At 48.6% G+C, this 25,031-nt stretch overlaps 1 pseudogene; it reads right to left on the bottom strand.

Annotated features, from left to right (window-relative positions):
- Positions 1-15,292: 15,292 nt before the first annotated feature.
- LOC119250813 (protein Shroom2-like) lies at positions 15,293-21,444 on the bottom strand (annotated as a pseudogene).
- Positions 21,445-25,031: the final 3,587 nt, after the last annotated feature.

The raw sequence follows: 25,031 nt of genomic DNA, 5'->3' as shown, positions 1-25,031 counted from the left end.
TGTGAATTACTGCTAGGACCTCCTGGATATGTTTCACATATTGTGTGATCTGACAGTCTTGCCCTATTTCCAGATTGGCTTTCAGAACTGAGGCCTGGAAGGGTCTTCCAAACACTATCTCAAAGGGGCTTAATTGTAACCCACTTCTAGGTGCCACTGTTAGGCAGAGGAGGGCAAGGGATAGTACCTGATCCCAATGAAGTTGTTTCTTGGCACAGTTTTACCAAGGTTTTCTTCAAGGTGTGGTTCATATTCTCTGTTTGTCCAGAAGACACACAGTGATGGGCTGACCCAATGTAAACTTCTCCGCCTCATGTAGGAGGTCACAAGTGGCAGTCACAGCACGCAAACATGGAGGCCATCCCTTGGTGGTGTGGTCCAATTGTTTGGACAGATATGCAACGGGCTGCATTTCTGGCCCCAACCATTGGATCAGCACTCCTAGGCCAACCCCCTGTCTCTCATGTACATAAAATCTGAATGGCTTCCTAAGATCTGGAAGCTCTAATGCTGGTGCTGAGATCAACTTTACTTTTATTTCATCAAAGGCCTTTTGACATTCTGGAGTCCAAGACAAAGATTCAGAGTCCATGCCTTTGAGAGCAGCATATAAGGGTTTTGCTATTAGTCCAAAATTAGGAATCCAAATCCTATAAAACCCAGCCATACCCAAAAATCTGCACAACTGTCGCCAGTTGTTGGGAACTCTAAGGGCTGAAATTACCCGTTTTCTTTCTGTCATCAGGCTCTGTCTGCCTTTCTTAATTTCAAACCCCAAATATGTCACAGTTTGTTTGCATATCTGTGCCTTGTTAGGTGACACCTTGTAGCCACATTCTGCCAGGTGGTTCAGTACCACTACAGTATTTTCCAGACAAGATTCATAGTCTGGACTTGCAATCAATAAATCATCTACATATTGCAATAAGACACCCCAGTTTAATTGAAACTTCCTGAGATCCCTGGCCCATATTTCCCCCCAAAAATAGTTGGGGAGTTCTTAAATACCTGTGGAAGCACAGTCCAGCAATACTGGAGAGTGCTCTTGGACTTAGGGTCCTTCCACTCAAAGGCAAAAAGCAGTTGATCCTGGACATCTATTGGGATACAGAAAAAGGCATCCTTCAGGTATAATACCGAAAACCACCCAAAGTCACCAGGTATGGCAGTTATTAGGGTGTACGGATTAGGCACAGTGGGATGTAAATCCTGAACAATGTCATTAATAGCCTTTAAATCTTGGACAAAATGGTACTCGCTTGTATGGGGTTTCTTCACTGGCAGAATCAGAGTGTTGTACGGTGAATGGCAGGGCTGAATGAGTCCAGATTGAAGGAACCTTTTCAATACTGGCTTAATTCCCCTCAAGGCCTCCTGCTTTAAGGGGTATTGTTTCCTCCTCGCGGTTTTCTCCCCTCTATCACATCTATCTTTACAGGCTCTGCATTTTCGCATGTCCTGGGATACCATCAGCCCATACCCATTTACTTACTCTTTCAACCATTTCTGGAGGTAAAATTTTACCTTTTGGTGGAGCATCTTGAGTAAGTAACATCTGGAACCACAGAGCGTGCTCTGGAGGCTCCTGTAGGTAAAGATTCTGATTTTGGGGTGAGAATATAATTTGCATTGAGCTTACCTAAAAGGTCACGACCAAGGAGAGGGACTGGACACTCTTCCATGTACAGGAAGCTGTGCCAGAGCTGTGTGGTGCCCAGCAGGCACTCCAAAGGTTGTAGGAAGAGTTTCTGTTGTGGCCTCCCCATAACCCCAGTGACTGCTGCAGTCTCTTTGCTCATTTTAGTTAATTTCGAATTCAAAGCTGAGTATGTCGCTCCAGTGTCCACCAAGAAATCAATCAGTTGATCCCCCACAGCGAGGGTTACCCGAGGCTCTGAGGGGGTTATTTTAATGGGCTAAAGATCTAATGGAGCCCCTGGGCACCCCTATTCTTCATCTGAACCTTCTCCATGAACTGTCATTTGTCTCCTTTCCTCCCCACTTGGCTCCAGATTCCTTCTACTCTGTCTATATTCCCTTCTATCTTCACCTGAGGCTCTACTCTGTGCTATCACTTGTCTCCTGTCCTCTGTGCTAGGCTCTTGATTCCTTCTCTGTCCATATTCCCTAACATCATTTGAGCCTCTACTCTGTGCTAACATTTGTCTTCCTTCCTCTCTCCTTGGTTCCTGGTTCTGTGTACTCCTTCTATATTCCCTCCTGTAACCCCTGCGTGAATCATGCTGTCGTGGTATTCTCAGTCTTCTATCCTGCCTTCTGTAATTACTGTGTCTGCCGCTCCCCTGTAACCTGGGACAACTGTACTTCCAATGTCTGTCTTCCCTACAGAAAGCACACTGATCTCTTCCTAGGGGTTCACATCTCTGTCCATTACTGTTTCCCCGAAACCCTGTCTTGTGCACTCTGTACAAAAACAGTTGCAGGTTTCGGTCTCCTGTCCTCTCTTCTGTCCTCTCTATTATTATAAACCTTAAATGCTAAGTATACTATCTGGGACGGACTCATCTCTGTGATGCTGTCTACCTTTGTTAACTTTTTCCTTATGTCTGGAGCAATATATGTGATGAATGTCATAGTGATCAAATGAGCATTTTCTGGGGCATCTGGATTTATATCCATGTGGTTTGTACACATCTGAATAATCCTCTCAAGGAAGTCTGATGGATCCTCATTAATCCATTGTGCAAGTTCTCATGTTTTGTTATTTTTGTTTGTTTGTTTGCTTGGGGATTCCCTGCTTCAGTCCTACCAATAAACAATTTTTATATAGGCCCAACATCACCATTCCACCATTGTCAGGTCCCCTTCTAGGATCTACCTCTGGCTCTGGGGATTGGCTGTCCTGTTGGCAAAGACAGTCAGCCTCCTCCCTGGCCTTCCTGAATACCATTCTCCGCTCATCTAGACCTAGTAAAGTATATAACATTGACTGTATATCTGCCCAGTTAGGGCGGTGGGAGACGAAGATGGAGGCAAACAAGTTCACCATCCTCTTAGGAGCCTGCCGGTACGGGGGAACAGAGTTCCTCCAATTTAGGAGGTCCCCAGTGCTAAAAGCATGGTGTGACTAAAAGTACCCAGCAGGTCGCCCCTGTTCATTCAAGCCACCCATCAGCAACTGGTGAAGAGGAAACTGTCCTGCCTCAGGGTGATCCTTCCTGCCAAAATTGGTGCCGCTTCTAGTGTGGGGAGGAAACGCCATTTTAGTTTCCTTCCTGGAGGGCATTGGAGGCTGTGAAACCACAGAAGTCTGTGCAGGAGGGGCCTCGGGAGGGGCCTCATCATGTGGCAAAAGCCTTTGTCCTGAAGCCTCAGGAGTCTGTGCGGGAGGGGCCTCAGGAGGGGTCTCTTCAGGTGGAGAAGGCCTTTGTCCTTATGTGTGTAAGGTATTTAGGAAATGATACTCCTCCTTCTAACTCCATCCTCCTGCAGTCCTCATGGGAAGGAGAAGGTTTATCTGTTCTCTGTGCTATCAGCAGAGCCTCTGCCATATCCAGTTTATGGAGGGAGGCCTGTATCTGGTCCTGCATACTTTTAAAAGCTGACTCAAAAACGTTACGATTTTCATCCCTCACACTTTTAATAGTTAAATCAAAAGCCTCATTTTGTTGTTGCATAGCTAAGTTAAGAGCTTAAATTTGTTGCAGCACATTCTCAGTATGTGAAGTAGAACATCTACCTCTCTTAGAAACAAGAATGTAGCAAATGGCATATGCACATTACCAGGAAAAAAAAAAAAAACAGAAGCACAGACTGTAAAGGGACAGCTTGTAAACCACCCACATACATATGCAAAAGTAAAATTATGTGCCATACACTAGGTTTAATCAAATTATTTACACTTATAAAACTGGTGGTAATATTTAACGGAAAAAGGCTACTTAAATTTAAGGCCGGAAAAAAACTGAAAGAAATCAAGTTAGGGATAAAAACCACTTAAGCTCATGATTGAGTCCACGTGTGGGTCAAAACCACACCCACAAGAGCTGTATGCACAGAAAAAAAGACTTTTCAAGACATGAAACAAAGATTTTCACTGTGAGTCCTGCAGACCTAGTGCGCTTTATGGTGACCAACACAAGGATAGTTACTTTGGGCTGGTCAACCACGGGTGTAGCTTGGAAACCACGTCTGGCGCCAAATTGTTATGGAGCAGCCCTGATATAAAACGGGTTGCCTGGCTGTGGGTCCTCACCTGTGCTCTAAAAAAGGACTTATTAATACTCCACTACAGGCACACACAAAAGGTTAATAAAAGGTTTATTGACAAGGGAAAAGGAATTGAGGAAATGTACAACTCAGGGAGAAAATAGGAAATAAAGTCTTTAATGCGTCCCACCCAATCCGCAGACCTGGAAACCCAAAGGCACTCTCAGAGCTGGGCGCATGCTGTGAGCTGGCAGGGAGCCAAAAAGGGGACTCCCCCAAAGCCCATGTTTCTGGCTGCTTACCCCCACCCTCAGGTTCCAGCAACCTTCCCTTTGGAGGTGATGGGATCTGTAGTTTCCAGTGTCTTTTGGCTTTGGTCTGGAGTGGGGGTGGAGTCCACTAAGCCTGTATGGAATTAGCTTTAGGACATCCTTTTCCCCCTAACAAAATGATGGAAATGGGTCTTCCAAGTGATTCATATCTCGTTATCCTGAACTTTATTGGAAAAGAGAAATTTAAACAAATATAAAGAGGTGTGACCTGTGGGAAACAAAAATGAACTTTTTTTTAAGATTTATTTATTTATGCATACAAGACCTGGGGTACAGGCCAGAGGTGTTGTGGTGGGAGTGAGAAGATCCACCAGAGACTGTGTGGGGAAAGAACAGGCAGAGTGACTGAAATACATGTCTGAGCGGAGCAGCTGGTGAGATAGGAGAGACAATTGCACCATAGGGTTAGCTCCCTTGTTGGGGGTAGAAAGTGTGCTGCACTGGCTGTGGATAGCTTTATAGGTAGCTTCTTAACTCTTTGTGCCAACAGGGAGGACCAGCAAAAGTGAACTTTTATGTGTGGCTCCATATGAATTTCATCAATATTTGTTCTATTTCTTTGAAGGCTATCATTGTATCTAGAAAGGCTACTGTATTTCCTGTGTGGATTTTGTTTCTTGGTATTTTACTAATGGTTGTTTGTTTTGATTACTTTTTACATTGAATTTTTAGGGCTCTTTATGTATATCATCATACTATCTGCAAATAGTGATAGCTTTACCTCTTCTTTCCTTATTTGGATTTCTTGCATGTCTTTCTTTTGCCTTATTGCTCTGTATAGGGCTTCCAGTCTCATAGTGAAAACTGGTAGCCAGAGTGGATATCCTCCCTTGTTCCTGATCTTAAAGGAAGGCTTTCAGTGTTTCACCATTGAGAATAATATTGGCTGAGGGTTTGTCATAGATGGCTGCCATCATATTAAGTTTTGTTTCTTCTATCCCAAGATTTTCGATCGTCTTCATCAAAATCAGAGGTTGAATTTTTTGAAATGATTTCTCAGTATCTATTGATATAATCATATGGTTATTTTTTATTTTTCTTTTTTGTTGATGTGTTGGATTACATTAATTGATTTTTGGATGTTGAACCATCATTGTTCCACTGGATTACATCCCCACTCACTTATGGAATATTATCCTTTTGATGGATTGTTGGGTTCTGTTAGCATGGTTTCTTTTTTCGCTTGTTTAAATGTTTATTTATTTGTTTATACAAGCACTGGGTACAGTCAGAGGTGCGGGAGGGTGAGAGAATTCACTAGCCAGAGTGGGGAGCAGAACAGACAGACTGACGAAATACACTGTTGAGAGGAGCAGCGGGCATGGCAGGGCAGGTCTGCTGCACCATATGGGACTCTTGGGGGCCAGCTGGGGATTGAACTGGTGCTTCAGAGGCCACAGGAAGCTTCTCAGCCCAGCGCTCAACCACTGCGCCACCGGGGAGGCCCTGATAGCATGATTTCCTAGAGGATTTTTGCGTCTGTTTTTTTTTTAGGGAGGTTAGCCCAGAGTTTTCTGGTTTTGTGTTGTCTCTGTTCAATTTAGGTATTAGCGTAATTTTGGTTACATAAAACATATTTGATAGCAACCTTTCTATCTCAATATTTGAAAGAATTTTGTAGGATATATACTAGATCATCCCTGAATGTTTGGCAGAATTCAATTGTGAAGTCATCTGGTTCTGAGATATTTTTGGGGAGGGTTTTGATTATTGTTTCAATTTCCCTTTTTGTGACTGACCTTCCTTACCTAGTTTTGGCTGATTATAACTCTCTAGCAAACTCTTCTATGTTATTAAACCTGTTTGCATATAAATGTTCATAGGAATCTCTGATTATTATTTTATTTCTTTTTGTCTGTTCCAAATTCTCTTTGTTGATGGTATCTTCTTTTTAAGATTTATTTATTTATTTACACAAGCACTGGGTACAGTCAGAAGCACGGGAGGGTGAAAGAATTCACCAGAGCCAGAGTGGGGAACAGAACAGGCAGACCAATGAAATACACTGTTGAGGGGAACAGTGGGCAGCAGGAGAGGTCTGCACGCCATGTTGGACCCTCACCTACGGCCGGGATCAAACCAGCACTGCAGAGACTGTGGGGAGCTTCGCAGCCCAGAGCTCAACTGCTGTGCCACCAGGGGAGACCCTGTTGATGATATCTTTTATTTGTTATTTCTCACTTTTTTACCTTTGTGAGCCTGGTTAGAAATTTGGCTATTTCACTTATCTATTCAAAGAAACAAACATAGATTCTGTTGATCTTTTGAATTTTTTTTTAAATTTCTATTGTATTTAGTTTTGTTTACATTTTTATTATTGCCTTTTTACCATTGACTTTTTGTTGTTGGTGGTGGTAGTGGTCTTTTTCTTGTCTTTGAGACGCTAGATTAGTTTGCTTGTTTGAGTTCTTCCTTGTTTCTTGATGTGGGCCTAGATATATTTTTGAAGATTTTGTTTATTTATGTATACAAGAACAGGTGTGTAGGCCAGAGGTGTGGGGTGAGAGGATTCACTAGCAATATGTGTGCAGAGCAGAAGAGGTAGATCTACTGCAATACACTGCTGAGGGAGCAGCGGGCAGACATGGGAGGGCTGCTCTACACAGTGTACAGGTCTCTTGCTGGGTATCAAAATTATGATGCAGTAGCTGGAGATAGCTTGATAGAGCTGTTTGCCTTTTAGCCCTGCAGCATGAGGGAGGCCTGATGAGAGCCTGTATAGCTATATACTTTGCTCTGATTATTCATTAACTTGACCCCCGTATATTCTGGAATGTTTTGTCCTCATCATCATTCATCTCAACATATGTTTTCATGCCTTCTTTGATCTCCTCTTTAATCTGACTTTCTTCTAGTAGTGTGAGTTTCAAACTCCATCGGTGGGAGGGTTCCTTACTTTCTTTTTATGGTTTATTTCACGTGCAAAGCCTTTTTGATCAGAGGAGGTAGTTGGTGTGATTTTCATCCTAACGTATCAGTGGATATTTGTCTTGTGGTGCAATATCTGATCGATCCTGGAGAAAGACCCATGCACACTTGAGAATAATGTGCACACATATTTTTGGGGAGTGCAGTTTTCCATAGAGCTCTGTTAACTAAATGAGGTCTAGTTCTTTATTTGGGGCTCTAATGTCCTTATGCATTTTTTTATCATGTTGATCAGTCCATTGGTGAGATTGAAATTTTGAAGTCTCTTACTGCATATGTATTTTATCTCTCTTTTCAGAGATGACAATAATTGTCTGATATATTGGGACCTCCTCCATTTGGTGAGTGTAAGCTAATAATAGTTATATCTCTCTGATTTATAGTGCCCTGAGTCATAACATATGACCATCTATTTCTCTTTCTACCTTTTTCAGTTTCAATTATATTTTATCTGTTATGAGTATCCCTTCCCTTGCCTTCTCTTTTGGCACATTTGGTTGATTTCCAACCTTTTACTTTCAGTCTGTGTTTATCTGTTGTAGTTAAATGTGTTTGCTGGAGACAGCAGAAGCTGGGATTTCTTTAATTTGTTGGTTTTTTTTAAGATTTATTTATTTATTTATTCAACAACTGAGGTACAGGCCAGATGCGCAGGAGAGTAAGCGGATTCACCAGATACAGAGCAGGGAACAGAGCAGGCAGACTGACTGAGATACACTTCTGAGGTTTGTAGCAGGTGAGACAGGAGAGGTCTGCCTTGCCATGTGGTTTGCTCCCTGGCCTGCCAGAGATTTAACTCATGCTGCAGAGGCTGTGGGTTGCCTCACAGTTTGGTGCCTAACCCCTTGTGCCACCAGGGAGGTCCTACATACTCATCTTTTTTTTTTTAAGATTTATTTATTTATTTACACAAGAACTGGGTACAGTGAGAAGCATGGGAGGGTGAGTGAATTCACCAGAGCCAGAGCAGGGAACAGAACAGAGTGAGCAAGCACTGCTGTGTGGAGCAGCAGGCGGCAGGAGAGGTCTGCGCACCATGTGGGACACTCACCTGGAGGCAGAGGTATCTAACCGGCATTGCAGAGGCTGTGGGCAGCTTCGCAACCCAACACTCAACCACTGCACCACCAGGTAGGCCCCTACATACCCATCTTAACCTTAGTTTCAGTGGCCTGCCCCAGCCTTTGCTCAGGTCTAGAAGGGGGTCATAAGTTTGCTGTCCTCCAATAGCCATGCAGACGGGCCCAAGTTTTCCTTCTCACTTTGTTGCAAGCCCTCCTTCTGCCTTTGCCAGTTCCAGAAGGGGATTGCAGGGCTACAGTAAAGTTCTCTACTTCATCTGATAGGTGTTTCAACCAGTGCAGGACCAAAATACAACTGCAACTCTTCACGTGCCTCTCTGCTCCATGAGCCTCCTCCACGTCTCCTTCTGGCTCTGTCTGTCTTCCATTTTCCCCAGACACCTCTTCAGGTTTTCCCCGTTTTCATTTTTTATTCAAATTTTAGCCTGAATTTCTTCACTTTGTTTTTTCCCCATTAACAAAGAGCTTTTGTTTTACCTCTTTGTGAATATTTTCTCAGTATAGGATTTATCCACTTAGGTGAGGCTTCATGGCTCTCCCATCAGCAAAGCACCCACAGTCCTCCAACACAGTAGATTGTGACCGTCCATTCTTAAACCTCTTCAGTTCCCCCCCTTTCGCCTCTTCTGTCCTGGAGGTATCAGATCCACGGGCAGATTGCAATTTGTCTTTGATTGACCGATCCATGTACAAGTGAGAGCATCTGCTGTTATCTTTCTCCTTTGGTCTTATTGCATTTAGAATAATCCCTTCCAACTCATCCATGTTGCTGCAAACAGCATGAGTTCATCTTTTTTTGGTCACCAAGTAATATACCAATGAGTCTATGTATACCACATCTTCTTGAAATTCTAAAATGATTTTGTGCATTCAGTTTGTCTCCATATCTAGGCTATTATAAGTAGTGCTGCAGTAAACATAGAGACACAGGTTTTGACACAGAATTATCAGTTAGTTCTGTGTTCCTTGGGTATCTATGTAGGTGTGGGAATTGCTGGATCATAGGGCAAATTTCATTTTTATTCTTTGAGACTCTCCCCATTGCTTTCTGTAAGGACTGGAACCATCTACATATCCTTTACAGGATATGTAGTATATGTGCTCATTTTTCTCCATACAGTGGCCAGATCTTCCAAATTTATTGGGGACTCCCTGGTGGCACAAGGATTAAGTAATCAGACCTGTCCTGACTTGCCCACTGCTTCCCTTAGCAGTGTTCTATGCTTAATCTGCCCGTTCTGTTCCCCACTCTCTCTCTGGTGAATCCTCTCATTCCCTGTGCCTCTTGTATGCAAAGCACCCCAGCTCTTGTATGCAAAAATAAATAAATATTTTAAAAATAAATAAATAAATTTCTGTTTATTTGTTTATTTATGTAAGATGTGAGATGGAATTTCATTGTGGTATTGATTTGAATTTCCCTGATGATATGTGCCCATTTAGTTCTTCTGTCCATTTTTTGATGGTATTGTTTGTATGCTTCTTGCTGAGTTTTATGACTTTTTCATAGATATTCACCATCAGTCCCTTGTCAGATGTAAGTTGTGAAAATATTTTCTCCAGTTCATTAAGTGTCTCTTCGTTATGGTTACTGTCTCCTGTGCTGTAGAGCACCTTCTCAGTTTGGTCTAGTCCCAATTGTTTATGTTTTCCTTCAATTTCCTTGCTGCTCAGAAAGGCATTTCTGTAGTTTCATGAGAGTATTCCCTAAGTTTTCTTCTTTGTATTTCATGCTTTCTGCTCTTACCCCATGTCTTTTATCCATTTTAGTTGATTTACATACCTGCTATGAGATGGTGATCTAGTTTTTCTTTTTTTAAAGATTTTTTAAACTTTTTTTTTAAATAAATTTTATTTTTATATTCTTCATACAATTGCAACCCCCCCATTCTGACCCCAATCCCTCCCCTCCCCCCCCCCCAAAAAGTGTCTCTGGTTCAAGTGTCTCTGTTTTTGTTGATTTTGATTTTCACTTTCTTATAGTTATTCATTTTTCCTGATCCCTTATTTCAGTTTTCTAGATTCCTGCTATGAGTGAGACCATCCGGTATTTTTCTTTTTCTTTCTGGCTTATTTCGCTGAGCATGATTCCTTCCAGTGCCATCCATGTTGCTGCAAATTGCATGTGTTTATCTTTTTTGAATGCTGAGTAATATTCCATGGTATATATGTACCACAACTTCTTGAGCTAGTCATCTATTTTTGGGCATTTGGGCTGTTTCCAAAGCTTAGCTATTGTAAATAGTGCTGCTATAAACATAGGGGTGCAGGTGTTCTTTGGAATTGATGTTTCTGTGTCCTTTGGGTAAATACCTAGGAGTCGATTTGCTGGATCATATGGAAGCTCTATGTTTAGTAGGACCAGAAATCTCCACACAGCTCTCCACAGTGGTTGGACCAGTTTGCACTCCAACCAACAGTGCAGGAGAGTTCCTTTTTCTCCACACCCTCGCCAACATTTGTTGTTGCTAGTTTTTTTAATATGTGCCATTCTCACTGGTGTAAGATGGTATCTCATGGTAGTTTTGATTTGCATTTCCCTGATTACAAGTGATGTTGAACATTTTTTCATATGCCTGTTGGCCATTTGCAATTCCTCTGCAGAGAATTTTCTTTTTAGCTCTTCTGCCCATTTTTTGACAGGATTATTTTCTTTGTTGTTATTGAGTCTCATCAGCTCTTTGCAGATTTTTGTGATCAGTCCTTTATCATTAGTGTTGTGTGCAAAAATGTTCTCCCAGTTGGTGGGGTTTCTCTGTTTTTGTTATTGTTTCTTTTGCTGTGCAGAAGCTCTTTAACTTTTTTTTTAACTTTTTTTTAAAGATTTTTTTTATTTATTTATACAAGAACTGGGGTACAGGCCAGATGCGTGAGAGGGTGAGAGGATTCACCAGAGACAGAGCGGGGAGCAGAACAGGAAGACAGACCAAAGACACTGCTGAGGGGAGAAGCAGGCAAGACAGGAGAGGTCTGTCGTGACATGTGGGACCATCTCCGGCCGACCAGGATTGAAACTGCACTGAAGAAGCTGCGGACAGCTTCACAGCTCAGCGCTCAACCACGTGCGCCACCAGGGGAGGCCTTTATTTATTTATTTATTCATTAATTCTTTATTTATTTATTTATTTTTAAAGATTTATTTATACAAGCACTGGGCATAGTCAGAAGTGCAGGAGGGTGAGAGAATTCACCAGAGCCAGAGCCGGGAGCAGAGCAGGCAGAAGGACTGAACTACACTGCTGAGGGGAGCAGTGGGCATCAGGAGGGGTCTGCGTGCCATGCGGGACCCTCCTCCGGTGGCTCGGGAGCAGCTGGGATCGAACCTGCGCTGCAGAGGCTGCGGGCAGCTTCACAACCCAGCGCTCAACCGCTGCACCACCAGGGAGGCTCAAGGGAGACCCTTTTTTAAAGATTGATTTATTAATTTACAAAAGATCCGGGGAACAGTCCAGACACGCGTGAGGATGAGAGGATGCACCAGAGGCAGAGTGGGGAACAGAACAGGCAGACTGACTGAAAAACACTGCTGAGGGGAGCAGTGGGTATGACAGGAGAGTTCTGCTGCAACACGTGGGACCCTCGCTGGCCAGCCAGGATCAAACCAGCACTGCAGAGGCCGTCACAGTGCAGTGCTCAATGGGGGAGACCCAATTGTGGTCTAGTTTAAAAATATATATATATATTTATTTATTTATGCATACAAGAATTAGGGTACAGGGCAGGGGCATGTGTGGGGAGAGGTTACACCAGAGACAGAGTGGGGAACAGAATAGGCCAACTGACTGAAATCCACTGCTGAGGGAAGCAGTGGGAGAGTCAGGAGAGGTCAACTGAGCCCCTGGAAGGGGATTGAACACATGTGGCTGTGGATAGCTTCATAGGTTGCCTCTTAAACCTTTGTACCACCAGGCACATCCTAATTTTATTTTACCAGCACCAGTTATTGAAGATGCTTTACCTGTTTCAGTATATATATATATATATATATATATATATATATATATATATATATATATATATATAAAGAGAGAGAGAGAGAGAGCACTCCTTTGTCACAGATTAGTTGATCCATATATATATATATATATATATATATATATATAGTGTATGTGCATGTGTTTGTTAGAATGTTAGCAGACTTTTTTTTTATTTCTTTGCTTTAATAGTGGAGGACTGTACTTTGGTTTACACTTCTTAACACATTGTAAAGTGCATCCTTTAAGAAAATAAAAATCAGAGGGCTTTTATAGAAAAAGAAAGGAAATGAGGGGTAGGCCCTCTGGGTTCAGACATGTGACCTACCTTGGCAATGGAAGGGAGATGGGTGGGCCAGGACCCCGCATGGGAGATGTGAATAGTGATCTGTGGGTCTCCTGGTGCATCTGCCACTGAGCACCCCAGCCCAGCACAGAGCAGAGTGTACCTCTGGCAGTGAGCTAAGTCCACACCTCTCACTGTGTGGGCAGCGTGTCCAAGGCATCATGCAGCCTTCCTGGCACAGAGTCACGAGCCACATGCACCCCAAACTGACCAGTGATTGAGACAAAAATCTGACAATGGAGAAGATAATTTATTCTTTTTAAAATGACATAAATTAGGTAAATGAAAGATTTGCTTCATTCAGGCTATTTATTTTGTGAATGTCAAGCAGGACAGACTGTTGAGAGTTAAGTGGTAAGTGTCGAGCATGAGATTGGAACACATTCTCCATGGGGACCGCAGGATGAGAGCCACACAAGCAGCCTGACTCTCACTATCCAGAGACAACCAGAACTGGCTCTCACAGAGGGTGAGCCATCAGCCACCACCTAAGAATGCCAAGGGCCAACGTTTGCACTGGGTTGTTCTTGTGTATAATGGAGCAGTGTATACAACGTTATGTACATTGGGAAGCTTTGGGCTCCCAACAAGCAGACGTGAGAGAGGCACACGGGAATGAACAGGATGGGGGAGTGAGCTTGGCGAACAGGGTAACAGAGCAAGGTCTATCACTATACGGAGGAGAAAGTTCTCAAAGGACACAAACGGCACAGATCCCATTATTCACATTTTATATACATATCATCAAAATGACCACAATACTGCCTTGGAGGGGGGAATATTACAGATAAAAGGCATCACAGTAAATTAAAAACAGAAGACATCGACATTCCTGGGGTTGACTCCACAGTGAAGGGAGATGGAGGTCTGGGATGGTCCTGCTCAGAGCTGGTGGCCACATCTGGTGGCCACTTCTGGGAGGGAGGTGTCATGTCATTGGCAAAATGAGTGTTTTTCCAAGTCGGGAATAGCTTAATTTAAAGGAAATATAAACTCCTGACAGGGAGTTTCTTTGCTGGAGGTGAGGTGCTGCGTCAGAGGCCTGTGGTCCTGACCCCCCACTGCAGTGGCCTAAATCGGCTAGAGTCCCCAGAGGTACAGGGTACAGTCCTGTGCCTGGACTGCAGTGGTCACTGCTGACAGTGGCACCCTGCACCAGCTGGGCAGCCTCTGTCACAGGCCATGGGGGAATGAGGATTCAAGTGGCCCCCTATCGGACCAACATCTGACTAGTGTCTCTTAAGATGAAGCCCCCATGGTCCTTGCCGCTGACCACCAAGCATTCATCAGAGGAGGGACTCACTTGTCAGTGTTTCGGCAAGGGGAGAAACCAGGCCAGCAGCCAGGCCTGTGCCCTATATTCACAGCTCTTTATGGCCATGTGAGGCAGGTCTCCAGGGCTCCTGAAGGAAGCCCCGGCCTCAGACATGAATGCTGCTGCTCTCCACAAGTCTGCCCCTCACCAGCTGGCCTGGCCCTGGTGTAAAGGGAATTCATGTGAGGGCTGTGTGCCCCCAGCACATCTATAAACCCTGCAGTTGCATGATCCATAAGTCCATGAGAATCCCGAGGGAGGTCCCTGCTCTGCCAGCATGCAGAGAAGCAGAAGAGCCCACAGAGGGAAAACCCATGTGCCTCAAGCACTAAACCCACCCAGAATGAGGTCCTGGTGGGAAAATTTGCTCAGAAACAGCAAGTAGGGGCCTCCGCAGTGGCACAGCAGTCGGGTACTGAGCTGCAAAGCTGCTCGCAGCCTCTGCAGTGCCGCTTCGATTCCAGGCCACAGGCAAGGGCCCCACATGGCATGCAGACCTCTCCTGCCGCACTTGCTGCTCCTCTCAGCAGTGTGTTTCATCACTCAGCCTGTTCGGTTCCCCACTCTGGCTCTGGGGAATTTTCTCACCTTCCTGCACTTCTGACTGTACCCGGTGCTTATATAGATAGATAAATAAATCTTAAAAAAAGAAAGAAAGAAAGAATAGAAACAATGAGCAGGCTGTGATTTATCACCAGACACTTGGAACCAGGTTGTTTTACTATGGCCACCTCAGGAAGCGACTTGGGGGTCATCCATGTCTCGCTTGCTCAGTGATGACCTGTAAAGGCTTCAGCTTCCAGGAGGCCTGTCAGAGGCCACTGCCATGAATTTCTCCTTCTGCCAGAGACAAGCAGGGAAACAGGGGAAGCCTGTGCCCGATATGGCACCAAGACAGAGGCCAGGGTGGCCCTCTGGGCCTCTGGATGCTGTGGGGTGGGGGACGGGAGGCCCTGCTGAGGAGGGGCGGAGCCACGGCCTAATGCCATGTGGACACACAGGAGGATGCAGGACAGGCAGTGTGCCTGGCACTGGGGGGAGCAAAAAAATGACACAATATCTTCCCAAACACCAGGGGGCTTACTATATTTCTCAGAGCATGTGGGCACCAGAGGGGTCGGTGCCGGCAAAAATGCAGGTGTGTGTCACCAGTGGTGGGGGAAGTGACCTGCTGGGTCCCTCCTGGGCCAGGCAGGCGCCCATTGGAGTCTCTCGGGTTGAAGGCTGTCAAACAAGCACTTGAACTGCTCCTTGTCCAGGTAGATCTTGTCCTCCAGCTCGCGCTGCTCGGTGATCAGAGCCACTTCATCTTGACGAAGTGCTCATAGTCGGCCAGGCTGTCTTCACCGAGGTGGCTGCCAGGATGTTGAAGACGATGTGCTCGCAGCAGTCCAGGTTCTCCTTGAGCAATTTGGTGTCTTTGTGCCACTGGATCAGAACCCTCTGCTCTCCAGCAGCAGTTGCTATAGACAAAGGGCAGGCACTGAGGCCTGGAGCAGTGAGAGGGGGCAGGCAGAGCCTGGGGCATGTGCTCTGGGCAGCCTGGCTACAGGTTCCTAGAGGCTGGTTCTCCCCACAGCCTTGGGCACCATCACCATGGGGGCTAGAACCCACGGAACTCAGAGGGGCACCTAGGTAAGGGTACTGAGGACACTTCTGGTGACATAGGCCCCAGTCCCTGGGAGAGCTGACTGGGGCACCTCCCTCTGCAGGATGGATTGAGGTCTCCAAGTCCTCTGGCTGCAAGAGGACCAGCTGAGAACACTGTAGAAAGACAGGCTGGAGGAGGGAAGAAACGGGGGGGAGGGGTTTGTGTGCCTGCACTCCCCATTAGGGTCCATCTCTGGGGAACACAGAGGGTCTCTCATCTCAAATCCAAGCCACAGTCACTGTCTGTCTGCAGAACCACCAGTTTCCTTATAGCCTCCAGGCTCCCTGAGAGCAAGGAAGAGGTGGGCTCAGTGTCTCGGGGTTCTGTGGGGAAGAGGCCCAACCACATCGGATGCCTCAGTCTCCAGGCACAGGCAGGGCACAGAAAGGCACAGCCACACAACTCTCGCCAGATGTTGGGCACGTGGCTGCCATGTCCCCTCTCCTTCTGGGACAGTGGCAGCCTCTAGACCCTGACTCCACATCTGTCACCTCACTAGCTTGTCTCTAGAAACCTGCACTTCCCAAAGCCTGCACCACCAGGCACAGTGATTCGAACCTGCCCTGGCTTCCCTGGACACTGGGGCTATCCCACCCACCCCTGGCCTGGCACAGGCCTGCAGCTCAGCAAGGCGAGGCAACGTTGGTCATGCAGCCAGGACGCGAGCCCGACTGACTTCCAAACATGCGTCCAGGGAGGCAGGGTGGGTTCTGGAGCCTGAGCCCAGGGGAACATGGGCCCAATACCAGCTGCTGTGCTCCTTCTACTCCCCCAAACCCTGAATAGGTCTACCAGCTTCATGACGGTGCATGCAGGGTGGACCAAAAGTAAGCTGAGCTGCGGAGACCACACTACAGCCACGAGTTGCTTGCCACCGGGTGGGTTCTGAGAAACGTGCTCACAGATGAGGCTGTGCTGGTGTCAAATCCCGACAGGGTGGCTGCCACACACCCAGAGTGCATGGCACAGCTCCCGGGCCTTGGTCACACATGAGCTGTGCCATCACATGACCTGCGACTGTGTTGTCTCATTTAAATCTACCCTTGGGAGATTTAAGCATGCATAAAGATGCCTCTTTCTTCTTGCTGCTATTTTCCTGTCTCCAGATAAATTTGGCCCAGCTCACAAAGCAAAGTTCAACATGCACATAGCCAACAAGGCTCAGGAGCCAAAGCCCATTACTTTTAATTCCCTATACAGCGTGTTCACTGATAGCTGCACGACGACCCAAAATCACACCAAGATCTCCTATGTAGCATGAAGCCACCCTCATCTGCAAAAGGAACATTTTCTCTCTGCTTCCATAGAAGCTAGGCCTCTTATTTTTTTTTTAACTAATTTTAAAAAATATTGATTTATTTATGCATACAAGAGCTGGGGTACAGGCCAGAGATGCAGGGGTGTTGGGGGTGAGAGGATTCACCAGAGACAGAGCAGGGAAACAGAACAGGCAGACAGACTGAAATACACTGCTGAGGGGAGCAGTGGGCAAGACAGGAGAGGGCTGCGTCACCATTTGGGTTATTTCCTGCCCAGCCAGGATCAAACTTGCTCTGCTGAGACTGCAAATTGCTTCATAGTGCGGTACTTAACCCCTTGCACCACCAAGGAGGCCCCTATGCTTGTTACTAAGAGCTTAGACCATCCTTTGGAAGGTTGTTACGTACAAAGACACCCATTAGCAAATGTTTGCTGGTCTCTGATCTAGCAAGTGGCCTGCGGTGGATGCCAGGACCCTGTGACAGACATGCGGCTCTAGAGGTCATACACTCCACATGTGGGGTGCTACTCACCCAGAGCACAAGGTGAAATGTTGCTGGCATAGGCCAAAAGCCAAGCCCCAGGGAGTGACCTGCACCACCCAGTTCAGAAGGACAAAGGCAAACGTGGACTTGAATTGGGCATGATTCAAGGAGCAAGACACTGAGGAAAGCCGGTGGACACTAGTGAAGGCAAGCTTCTGAGTTCCTGGAGGAGGAAGGGTCTGCAAGGGGTGGGGCAATGCCCCAACTTGCTGGGTCAGGAAAGGAAGCCAGTGAACAGGCCCCAAACTCCTCAAGGCTGCTCTGTGGTGTGGGAGACACAGCACACGCTAGTGGAGACAGGGGTCTGTCAGGCACTGGCGGGCTCCACTGACACATGGGGGTGGACAAAGTGAAGCTCATTTCCTAAAGATATGTGCGTGAACCCTTATCACCTTGGTCCCTGGGCTCAAGACAGTGGCAGCCCTGCAGCTGCCACGGTGCCCAACCCACCAGCTTTTCCAGACTGCTGGATTTATTCCCCACATCCCCAGGTAAGCAACCTGTGGAACACCAGCTGCAGGTCTGCTGTGCCTACACCTACCTCATCTCCAGGAGAAGTACTGTTGTCCAGGCTATTGAAAATGTTTTCCAGGAGGGCCAGGAAGACCGACAGAGGTGGCAGGAGGTTCACCACCTTGTCCAGGTCCCAGATGAACATCCGGGACTTGTCAAACTCATTGTGCTTGCAGACATTCTTGGCGACAGCCTCCATTTCCTCCCCCAGCATGCTATTGGCCTGGACATCCTCCAGGAGTCTCTCACAGGCCTTCCAGAACACCGGCATCTTGTAGCTGAACTCTTGGAGAGCTCCTGCTGTGGGGACAGGGCGGGACTCGTGATGGTGTCAGCTCCAGAGGGGACACCAGCGCCTACCTCCTGGGAGGAATGGCCACTCATGGAATGGCAGTGTGCTGCTCAGCCCTTCAGGCAATGCTGGGGTGTAGGGATGGGGTGGGGAGCTAGGCAGGGCTGCCATGACCAGTCAGGTGGGAGAAGCAGGGAACAGCCGGAGAGAGCCAAGGCCTATGACCTTTGTCTCGGGTCCTGCTCTCACAGACCTTCTCAGGCCAGAATGTATGCATTGACATTAAAGCTCAGACAGGAACAGTGACACTGGCATTCGTGGTGGTGATTCTGTCCCTACTGTGAGATCATGGCCACCTGCTCTTTAGTTCCTGACCTCTTCTCTGAGCATCCCTTGCTTGGCTCTGCACCTTCTCAACACCCCACACCAGGTCCTCTGCACTCGCTGGGTCCCCACCTAGCCAGCAGGGATGTTCGCAGGGCTGCCCACTGGTCACTCCAACTCCCTGTCCAATCATCCCTTCATCTGCACCTCCTCCATCTTCATCCTCCTGCTCTCTCTATCCCTTCCCCTGGTTTTAATTTTTGTACCACCAACATTAGGGTTGGCAAACTTATGCTGCAAAGGGCCAAGTAGGAAATAGTTTTGACTTGAAAGGCTGCATGGTCACGGTTGCAGTGACTTTGCTGTGCTGCTGTGGCCAAAGCCAGGAGACACTATCTGCCCATGAACCGGTGTGTCTGAATAACCCTTTATTTGCAATGACAGATGACCAGATCTGGCTTCTGGGCTGCAGCTTGCTGACTGGTGTGTGTACATTTCTGTCTCGTGAGGACGCCAGCCTTCCTGGGATGGAAGAGTACTATCCAGCTTCTTCCATTGTAGGGACACAGTGCATGGGGCGAAAGCAGAGGGCAAAGCCCCTGGCATGGTGGAGTCCCCTCCTCCTCACCCCTACAGGGAAGTTCCATGCGCTTGTTGGCATCTCTGCTGCCCTACTCTCTTCACTGACAGGTCGTGGTCCAAGTCACTTGCTGAGTCCTCTTCAAGGCTCCTGCTTCTCCTGCAGGTCCTTCATCTTGATCAACAGCTTAGCCTTGGGGTCTGATGTGCTGTAGTAGGCGGAGCTGGTGAGCAGTGGCATGACAGCAGGCGTACTTGGCTCCTCCTTCTGGGGAAGCACAGGAGAAGGTCAGCAGGGATGTCCCTGTGCCTGCACTCCTTGGCCCAGGCGGGTCCTGGGCCGAGCAAAGGTGACCTTTTGGAGACACATGCTCGACACAGCAAAAGCGGGAGCCAAGAGCAGGTGGCAGAGTTAGAACTGAAAACAATTTGCCACTGACAACAGGCATTGCCTTTACAGTGGGGAAGGGGCAGTGAAGAGGCATGCCTCACATCCTCTACCTGGGAGTAGGACAGTGACCCATATCAGTGGGGCGTGGGGACCCCAGGACACCCATGTGTCCCTCACCATCCCATGAGTTGTCCCAGGGCCTGCTCTCTGGTCTAGTCCACCTGGCCCTCCTCCTCCCACTCTGCTGTCCTGTAGGGTGCTCCCTAATGTGCACACAGATGCTTGCAGGGCCCCAGACCTCAGTGCCTATTTCTGCTCCCGCAGGCCCCTGACATTTCAGGTACCTGAGATTTTCACACTCTGTTGTGGTGGCCTGGCTGTCCTGGGTTTTGGGGTGTGGTGCAGCACGCCGGCCCCCACCCTCTGGATGCCGAGTGTGACTCTGTCGTTATGACAACCAAGCTGCGCGGGTCTGGCCCCCAGTGCCTGGGGGAGACAGGCCCCAGGTTGACAACCGCCGCCTGGTGGAGGAGCAGGTGTGGGTGTCTCCCTCAACCACCTTGGCCTCCCACCGAGAAAGAGCAGGTAGAGCTGTCAAGACTGTCAAGCCCAGAGGTCGACACCCCCAGGATTTAGGCCTGTCTCCCTCAGTTTCCCTTTCAGGAGGCTCAGGGCGGCAACAGCAGTAAGCAACATGTTGGGAGCACTTAGGACTGCATGCCCCTCCCCGGCCGCCATCCCACCCCTCAAAACCACCAGGGACTTCATGGGGCAGAACTGGGGCACAGGGCACATGCACTTCTCCTCAGGGGCCAAGGAGAGGGGAGTTTGGGGAGCAGCTTCCTCCGTTGCTGAGCATCCTCCAAGAGGTGCCCATATTAGGGGAAGATGACCTCCATCATTTTCATGGCAGTCCTCATCTTTACACAGGGGTCCAGGATGTTGGCCAGGGACTTGTCCTTGTCTCCGAATTCCCAGGCCAGCTCCACCGACTTTGGGTCCTCTACCCTGCACTCCTTGGCCTTCACGTAGCTGAGCACGGCAGGGGAGGCGCAGTTGCCTGGGCTGGGGGGCGTGGGTTGGGCGCCCTGGTGGCTGTACATGCAAAAGCTGGACTAGGACTGCTTCAACATGCACAGAGGCCTGAGCTGGTCCTTCTCCAGCCCACTGGGCTGCGAGGTTGGCTCGCCTTCTCCCGCTGGCTCTCTGTGTGCACGATCTTGATGGGCACCATCTTCATTCTGGTGGGGAAGTCCATCACCTGCTTGACCCTGGAAAGAGCGGCGGTCAGTCAGCTGAAGCCCTCACAGCAGCCTCACACTGTGGCTAAAGGTGATTTTGATGACCAGTGCTTGGGGAAAATGCCTGCCTGGCCCGCCGCAGAAGTGTGCGCCAGAAAGGGGCACACCCTGGCACCGTGGGCACCCATTACCCCATGGGAAAGGCTACTCCTGAGCTCACTAGAAGTTCCCTGATGCAGGACACTGCAGGTTCGCCCCAGGACCTGCTTAAAGATCCTGACTCTGGAGACTGAACCAGGTGCCTTTCAGGCACGGCCCCACCGCACCCCAACCCCAGAGATGCACAGGACGGAAGAGATGCAGCCCCCACCAGCAGGCACAGTACCTGGCAGAATTCTCACCCTGGATGAGCTGGAGCAGCTTGTTCAACGGTTTCTGGGAGGCAAACTGCAGAGAAGAGGACCAGAGTTCTCCATGGCGGCAACATGCATGGGAGGGCATGGTTCTTCCTGGTAGGTCACACAGGAATGTACATGCTCGCCTGCTGCCCTCGGGCATCTGTGAGCACACCTCTGAGTGGCCTGTCAACCAAGGTGCAGGGGCTGTGTGACAGAGTCAGGTGGTCCAGGCACAAGTCCAGGACCACCAGGGATGGCATGGCCAGGGCCTGCCCAGTGTGGCCAGGTAGCTGACACAGGTGCACCAACTGGGTCTCTCAATGGGCCTGGGCTCCCATCCCGGTGGCCGGGGCCCCTGTGGGGCCAGCCTCTTGGAGAGTGGCTACAGTACCTCTTGGTGCATGCAGCAGGTCTGTGGGCATGAGCTCCCTGAGTGTCTGAAGCTGTGAGGTAGGCCACCTGCTCCACTATAACTGCTGTCTTGGGCTCCTGCTGTGGCTTCTGGGGCACAGGCCACTTCAGAGGCCTGACACACCAGCCATGGGTGTCCCATGCTTCTGGAACATCTCCATGGCACAAGCCTGCAGATCTAGAGAACGAAGGAGCACAAATGAACAAGGACGCAGGGACACTCCAGCCACAGCGACACCTGCACCCTGAGCACAAAAATCGTTGGGGATCCAAGCATGTTCCCCACACCCATCCCTCTGCCACCAGGCACCACATCCAGACCCACACTGCACAACAACATGCAGTCCTACAATAGGCCGTGGGTGGGACACATGGAACACACACCCCGAGCACACACAGACTGTGTTTCCAGGCAAGAGCAATATCTACCATGTGACTTACTTTGGGAAATGCTTGCACAGGACAAACTAAGAGGGGCCATAAATCAATGTATTAGTAAAACCTATGTGCCCATACATACATGAAATTGCACACAGGTCACCAGGGCCAGAGGAAAAACTGGGCCAATAACCAGCAAGCTCACAGCCACATCACCAACCATCCCCGACTGCGGCCACCCTGACTCCTCCAGGCAAACGGGCATGGAGGAGCCTCTGCTGAGCCTGTCACTCAAGGGAAGAGCGTTTTCAGCTGGGGAGTCCCTGTGAGTCATGGGGGGGCCCTCATGAGCCAGCAGTGCCTTTGGAAGTGTAACCAGTTCACTAGCGAGTGCTCAGAAGACCCACCCCAGCCAGTCGGGGAGCCTCCCGCTGCACCTTCGTTGGTGCCCCTCCTGGGATAGAACCCCAGGTATGACAGATGTCCCAACCCTCCCAGGTCGTGGCATTGCCAAAGGAATGCCCTGGGCCCATCCCTTGTTACAGGCTCAGGACAAGACGCTCAAGCCCAGATGGCTCCTGTGTAGAACCCAGAGTACAACCCACTTCCCTCCACTTCTTCCTTGTGAGGCAGCTGGGCTGTGTCTCCCACCCCGTAGAGACCAGGCAGAGACAGTGTGGCTTGGCCCGAGGCTGGAACTCCTTGGCGTCATCAGGAAGAGGCAGGGGGCTCTATGGAGAAACAGACTGGGGTCGGCAAACCCACAACACTGCAGCCAAGCACAGGCACTGCAGGGCATAGCCACAACTCAGGGAGGTCAGGGTGTTCGAAAACTGTGGGTTAGATACACACAGAGAAAGTGGGCGTTATCAGAATAGTGAACAGAGCAACAGCTGTTTTGGAGAACACCATAGGCAAAGCTGTGGATACCAGACAGACCAGAGCATTTAAACACTGCCAAACTGGACATGCCTCCGAGGGAAGAGTTGCTCCCAGCCCCTGGATCCTGCCATGGGCCTGATGTCTGTTCTTCAAGCCACTGTGACTCCTAGGCAATGAGATCTGACTCAGGACAATCACCGAAGCCCCCGGGAGTTCCTTCCAGGGACTGCAATGCCCTTGAATGTCTCATTTTTTTTAAGATTTATGCCTACAAGAACTGGGGTACAGGGCAGACATACGGGGGTGAGAGGACTCACCAGAGACAGAGTGGGGAGCCAAACAGGCAGACTGACTCAAATACACTGAGAGGGAATCAGTGGCGGAGGAAGGAGAGGTCTGGGGCACCACGTGCGTAGCTCCCTGACTGGAGATTGAACTCCTGCTCCAGTGGCTGCCAATAACTATATAATGCTGAGACTTAACCACTGCACCACCAGGGAAGCCCTAAATGTCTTCTTCCTCAGACAGAAACTCAAAATGTAGCATCCAGAGACCCACGTAAAAGCACCCGGTGCCTATTAGGTAATAAACACCCACCACCACGCAGAAACAGAATTGAGTTAGTGCAGCTCGGTTAAGCCAAAGCCTCGGTGCCTTGGGCCATCTGCAGTCACATCTAACATGTGGCCCCATACACACAAAATCCTCTAGCAGGACTCAAGCTGAGAGCCAGGAATGGGAGAGGACAAGCTAAGACCTGGGCCAGGAGCAGGGCCTCGGTCAGCTGCTGTCCCGGCTCCATCCCGGACCCTGCCTTGCCAGCCTCTAAAGCACCTAACAGCACATTCCAGGGGTTCCATTCCCCACACTGCACCAGCACTAGCTGGGGACCATGCTTGTCTTCACCCCATTATTTTTTCTTGAACCCCTCTCACTTGCCATAAAACCATATGTTGCTGCTTATTATCCCAGTTGATTAGAATTCAGGACAGAAAAGTTCAAAAATGAGAATTTGAGGGTCTGTGGGGCTTACAAGTGACTATTGGGTAGGTAGTGAGGATAGTGTGTGTCTAGTGCATTGTCACTCCTGTTTGTGTGTATCTGTGTGTATGGTTGTCTTTTTTGTGCTTTCAAGGATAAAGGCAATGGTGACAGCAGGACCTAGAAATAGAAAAAGCCATGACTTAAGGACTTTGCCAGCAAAAGTGTCTAAGTGCCATGCCAGGGAGCACACCCTCCTGGGAGCACCCCTCCTAGAAGACACATGCTCCTGGGGAGCACAGCATCCTGTCTAGCCCTGTGATATCCCTGGTATCACCGGGTCCCGATTTTCTGCTCTGCCTCCCCCCACTTATCAACACAGCTGGCTGCTTCTCACCCAGCCCTGGCTCTGGGCCCTCCATCTCCCCACCCGCAGCTACCACTGACTCAGGATTCAGCGTTCTGACCCCTGCCATGGAGAAACAGACTCCCATTCTCATCCCCAGGCTGCCAGCATCTCCCAAGAAGGATCCACCCTGTAACACTCTAAAAAACACACAAATGAACTGGCTGTTTTTAGTGCCCGAGGGCACATCTTCCTGGGAGGCACACCCTCCTGAGTGATAACACTCCAGGGAGACACAACTTTCTGGGAGGCATATACTTTGGGAATGTATACACCGGAGAATATAATCTCAAGAGTATATATACACACACTCCTGAAAAAACACCTCTTACTGGAAGAGACACACTCCTGGAAAGACACGTGCTCCTGGGAGTACAGCTTCCTGAGAGCACAAATTTCTGCAAGGCACACCTTGTTGGGAGTGTGCCACATCTGGGCACACAGGCTTGGGAGCTCACCCTCCTGGGAGCTCACACTGCTGGGAGCACATGGGAGGGGTGTGTCAGCCACACAAATGGAACTGTAACTGCCAAAGGCCATCCTCAGCAATATATCGAGTCCCTGAAAGGATGAGACTGTGTCAGTGAAAACTTAAGGGCTGAGGGGAAGGGGAGATAGGCAGACACATACTC

The sequence above is a fragment of the Talpa occidentalis genome, unplaced genomic scaffold (assembly GCF_014898055.3).
Source record: "Talpa occidentalis isolate TD23 unplaced genomic scaffold, MPIMG_talOcc4v2.1 talOcc4.18, whole genome shotgun sequence".
Lineage (NCBI taxonomy): Eukaryota > Metazoa > Chordata > Mammalia > Eulipotyphla > Talpidae > Talpa > Talpa occidentalis.
This window is presented reverse-complemented; position numbering and strand designations above follow the sequence as displayed.